Source organism: Musca vetustissima, unplaced genomic scaffold, assembly GCF_032173495.1.
Source record: "Musca vetustissima isolate MV318-11 ecotype Yass unplaced genomic scaffold, APGP_CSIRO_Mvet_v1 utg3263, whole genome shotgun sequence".
NCBI lineage: Eukaryota > Metazoa > Arthropoda > Insecta > Diptera > Muscidae > Musca > Musca vetustissima.
This window is the reverse complement of record NW_026882278.1, coordinates 1-5,743: the sequence shown is the minus strand read 5'-3', so window position 1 is coordinate 5,743 and position 5,743 is coordinate 1.

The following is a 5,743-nucleotide window of genomic DNA, read 5'->3' as shown; positions in this document are numbered from 1 at the left end:
TTTCTCTCATTACCATACAAATGCTTTCCCCCTTTTCCTCACCCTTCCACAAAAAATCTCGAATTTAATTTAGTTGTCATAATATCACAATAAGTGACATGATTGCTTTTGCTTTGTATTGTGTACATATATATATATATATATATATATACATATTTATTTTATTTGTTTACATTTCCACGCCGCGTTCTGTGTATGGCTGTGTGAGTGTGTGTGCTGTTTTTTTTGGCAATTGTTATTCCATTAGTGTGAATCTCATTTTGGCTTGGGTCCAGCCCCATTCCACTAGTTTGTGTTTTGTTTTTTTCCACCTACGGGGCATATTAATATTTGTTTCAGTTTTTTCGGCATTGTTGCTTTCCTTGCGCATATATTTACCTACAAATATTTTTTTTATGGTTTGTTTGTTTCGCAGTTTTTCTCCTCTCATACTTCTTCTTGTTCTCCGTGGCCGTGTCTTGGGGACATGTTCGTATTACGATTTTTTTTTTTGGGTTAACATTTGGTTATGATTGTATTCATTTTTTTTATTTCGCCATAATTGAATATCAAATATGCGCAGATTTTTTTTCAAAGGATTGCAACCAAGAATTTTTTAAAAATTCACTTTAATTTTTGTTAAAAAGCCCAAAAATATTAATCTTCTGACCCCATGGGGTCGTATAACTACTATTAATTATCTGGCCATTAGTGTGTATACTTTATAGTAATTTTGAATTATTTTCTCGTTAAGTATGATGGAGATTTCTATTCTCTGGAAGTTGAAATAAAATTTCGAAGAAATTTACTGAACATAAAACCGCAACACTTCTTAGAATTGATTTCTTTGATAATTTTTTTTTCTCACAATAGCAGAACTTCTGGACTCAGGTCTTTAAATTCTTTAATATTCTTTTAATTAATAAATGGCTGTTTGTCTGTCTGTCTTTTATGTTCTATACCATCGGGAATTTTAGTTTTTTTTTTCTTAATTGAAATGAAAGAAGCAACTAAACAGCAGTAGCAAATCTGACTTTCAAGGCAAATTTTTTTCTTCGCAATCTACCTTATTTTTCTAATGCTTAATTACCCAGATTGTTTGGGGGGAGGAGAGTTTTCTTAATTGCCCAGCACTTTGATTTCATGACTTTTTCATGAGCGAACGCAGTGCACATTGCAGGAGTAGAGAACATAAAGAACAAACACCAACAACTGAAACCCAACTAATCATAAACAGAGGATAGAATTTATTATAAGTTCGCAGAAAGCGGGATAAAAAAAATTTAGAAAATTTTTAAGGACTAAGAAAATTAATTTAAACTAGTAAGGAATGTAGTAAAGTCGAATTGGGCCGACTATATGATACCCTTCACCACTTTGGGTATATTCTACATATGTATCTTAAGGGGACCCCCCCCCCCTTCTCGGGGTCAAAAATTTTTTGATTTAATTCGAATCTACACTAATTCAACAATTTCCCTACAAAATTTCAAGTGAAAATCTCAAGAACCCTTGCAGATATAGCCGATTTATTGTGTCAGCATCAAGTGGCGGCTAAAGGGCTTCTCAAACTTTAAACGCGTTTTTCTCTTTTGCGAATGGCGGACACGATAACTCAAAAAGTAATAATCCAATCGGTTCCAAATTTTGACACGTTTCTCTGGGAGTGTATAACTCTCGTATGAACTAGGATAAAGCCAATCGGTGAAGAACTTCCATATTTTTTAACTTAGTTTATGGTAAAAAATAGTCGATTTTCCAAACAAAAATTTTCAAAGTTCCGCGATTTTGTTAATTGTTGTGCGAAGTCAATAATCCTAGTTCATGCGAGAGCCAGAAATGTACTCTTTCTAACACCGTTGGAATTTTCGGATTCCGATGTTCCAGTGAGGAGTTATCATGCCCGCCCTTAACAGACGTCGCCTTTTCGAAGGAACATTGACATGAAATTGAACGAACTTCAATATGCGATCTTTATCTATAAGTCGGATTACTTATAGATAACATCATTCCCTAAACCTATGCTAAATTTTTTTTAACACGAATAGGTGAAAATTATGTTTGGAAGCTATGCTATATCTAAATCTGTACCGATATATTTATTTCAGTACGTTGGTCAATCGGCCTAGCTATGGGTCTTTAGTGCACAATTTACTTAAAATCGAAGGAAAATATATATAAAACTGAATCGATTTTAAGAAACCTTGACACACGTAAGGTCATACTAACTAATTGTGTGCCAATCAGCCGAATTTTTGGGTTTTTAGTGCACAATTTACATTAAATCGGACGAAAATATATGTGGGAGAAATATCTAAATCTGAACCGATTTTCACGAAACTTAACACACATCATTCTAGGCTCAATTTAGTACGCTGTGCCAAATTTCGTGCAAATCGAGAGATATATAGGGACTTTGGTACACCATTTACCTTAAATCGGACGGAAATATATATGGGAGCTATATATAAATCTGAACCGATTTTCAGGAAACTTAGCACACATCATTCTGGACCTAATTCAGTACCGTATGTAAAATTTCGTGCAAATTGAAATATATATAGGGACTTTGGTACACCATTAATCTTAAATCGGACGAAAATATATATGGGAGCTATATCTAAATCTGAACCGATTTTCACGAAACTTAACACACATCATTCTAGGCCTAATTTATTACGCTGTGCCGAATTTCGTGCAAAGCGAAAAGTATATAGGGACTTTGGTGCAGTATTTACCTAAAATCGGACAAAAATATATATGGGAGCTATATCGAAATCTGAACCGATTTTCACCAATTTCAATTGGGTTCGTCCTTGGGCCAAATAAGTGACCTATGCCACATTTCGTCCAATTTGGTGGAACTTTTACATAAAATCGGATGAAACTATATAGGGGAGCTATATCTAAATCTGAACCGATTTTTCCCAATTTCAATAGGGTTTGTCCTTGGGCCAGATAAGTGACCTATGCCAAATTTCATCCAAATCGGGTCATAAATGCGACCTATACTTTGTTTACAATTTAACACGGACAGACAGACAGACGGACGGACTGACGGACAGGCATAAATCGAATGTGATTCTATGCATATTCTCAAAAGAAACCATGTGTCTATCTCGTTTCCTTTTGCCTGTTACAAACATATGCACAAAGACATAATACCCTGAACCACAGTGTGGTGAAGCGTATTAAAAATCCACGTCTTGGCAAGGACCTTAACAAATTAATTTTAAAAAAATCCACCCCTACCCTAAGGGGTATAGAAAATTAGTTAAAAAATCGAAGCCTTAGGATAGTTTATATAAATTTAATAAAAAATCCACGATCTGTCGTGGACCTTAAAAAAATAATTTAAAATATCCACACCTAAGGTTAGTCTTTAAAAACTGAAAAAAATATACTCCTAAAAGTAGGCCTTAGAAAATTAATTTAAAACTCTCTTACATGGGTATTGCATACTTTTAGGGGTATCACCCCCTTTTATTATTTTTACCTTCTATTTATCATCACCCCTTTTTATTATTTTCCTCTGGTCGAACGATGATTTTTGCACCGTTTTTTTTAAATCATTGCATAAAATATTTTTTTACTTTAATTGTTTTTAATTTTTTTGATTATCTGTTAATCCAAAAATAAATATTTTTTTTTTTGAGATTTTTGAACCGTTATGCCTCGTGACCCCTCTTGGTCGTTCCATTTGCTGTTTGATCCACCAGCCCTCACTGTAAGAAGTAACACCAAGCGATAGCAAAATTAAACAGCTTTGTTGCTACCCTCTTACAGCAAAGGATAATGAAAGGAGACCATCACATTTTTTCACTTTCACGATTTTCTTAAATTTCACTTCGGGGGGTTTTTTTATAAAAAAAAAACTTTAAAAGGATTTTTTTGTGATTTAAAAAAAAATCGTTTACAAAAAAAAAAAAAAAAAAAAAAAATTAAAAACCGTCCACGTATTTTTGTTAACAAAGCACAGGTCGCATTTATGATCCGATTTGGATGAAATTTGGCACATGTCACTTCATTGGCCCAAGAACGAACCCTATTGAAATTAGGAAAAATCGGTTCAGATTTAGATATAGATCCCATATATATTTTCGTCCGATTTAAGGTAAATAGTGTACCAAAATCCCTATATATCTTTCGATTTGCACGAAATTTGGCATATCGTAATGTATTAGGTCTAGAATGATGTGTGTCAAGTTTCGAGAAAATAGGTTCAGATTTAGATATAGCTCCCATATATATTTCCGTCCGATTTAATGTGAATGGGACACCAAAGTCCCTATATATCTTTCGATTTGCAGGAAATTTGACATAGGGTTCTGAATTAGGTCCAGAATGATGTGTGTTAAGTTTCGTAAAAATCGGTTCAGATTTAAATATAGCTCTCATATATATTTTCGTCCGATTTAAGGTAAACGGGGCACCAAGTCCCTATATATCTTGCGATTTGCCCGAAATTTTGCACAGCGTATTGAATTAGGTCAAAAATGGTGTGTGCTAAGTTTCGTGAAAATCGGTTCAGATTTAGATATATATATATATATATATATATACGTCCCTACATATCTTGCGATTTGCCCGAAATTTGGCGCAGTGTATTGAATTAGGTCTAGAATGACGTGTGTTAAGTTTCTTGAAAATCGGTTCAGATTTAGATATAGCTCCCATATATATTTTCGTCCGATTTAAGGTAAACGGGGCACCAAAGTACCTATATATCTTTTGATTTGCACGAAATTTGGCATAGCGTACTGAATTAGGTCCAGAATGATGTGTGCTAAGTTTCGAGAAAATCGGTTCAGATTTAAATATAGCTCCCATATATATTTTCGTCCGATTTAAGATAAATGGCGCACCAAAGTCCCTATATATCTATCGATTTGCACGAAATTTGACATAGCGTAATGAACTAGGTCTAGAATGATGTGTGTTAAGTTTCCTGAAAATCGGTCCAGATTTAGATATAGCTCCCATATATATTTTCTTCCGATTTAAAGTAAATTGTGTACCAAAGTCCCTATATATCATTCGATTTGCACGAAATTTTACACAGCGTGTTGAATTAGGCCTGGAATGATGTGTGTTTAAATTTCGTGAAAATCGGTTCAGATTTAGATATAGCTCCCATATATCTTTTCTTCCGATTTTATTTAAATTTTGCACTAAAGACCCAAAGTTCGGCCGATTGGCACATAATTGTGTACAATGTACTTAAGTTAGTATAACCTTACGTGTGTCAAGGTTTCTTGAAATCGATTCAGATTTGTATATATTTTCCTCCGATTTTAAGTAAATGGTGCACTAAGGACCCATAGCTTGTCACCACATTTGAATTTCCCCCCACCCCTTGCAGATTTTTTTTTCGATATTTGACAAACACTGGAATTCCACCAAAGTCACCCTTAAGTTATGCTAACAAGTCTTTAACATGCTACGTGCATTGTATTTTTAATAGGGCATTATGCCACACACAGCATACCCTCGAAGTGAAGTGAATTGTCGTGGGAAGGGGGATGTTCACTGGTGACTTCATCTTTGTTTGCATTTCATTCTCCCCGATTCATATTTCAAGGTTTCCGCAGAAGCAAAGAGGGGAGGGGTGGGGCAGAAATTGATGAGGGCTTTCGATACATTTTTCACAATTCTTGAGTGCAAACTTTGGAATTGAGTTTCGATTTTAGTGCAGCCTGGAATGGAATTCCCCCGCATCGAATCAAGTAATAAGTTCTTCTTTTGTAACAGAAGCAAGAAGAAA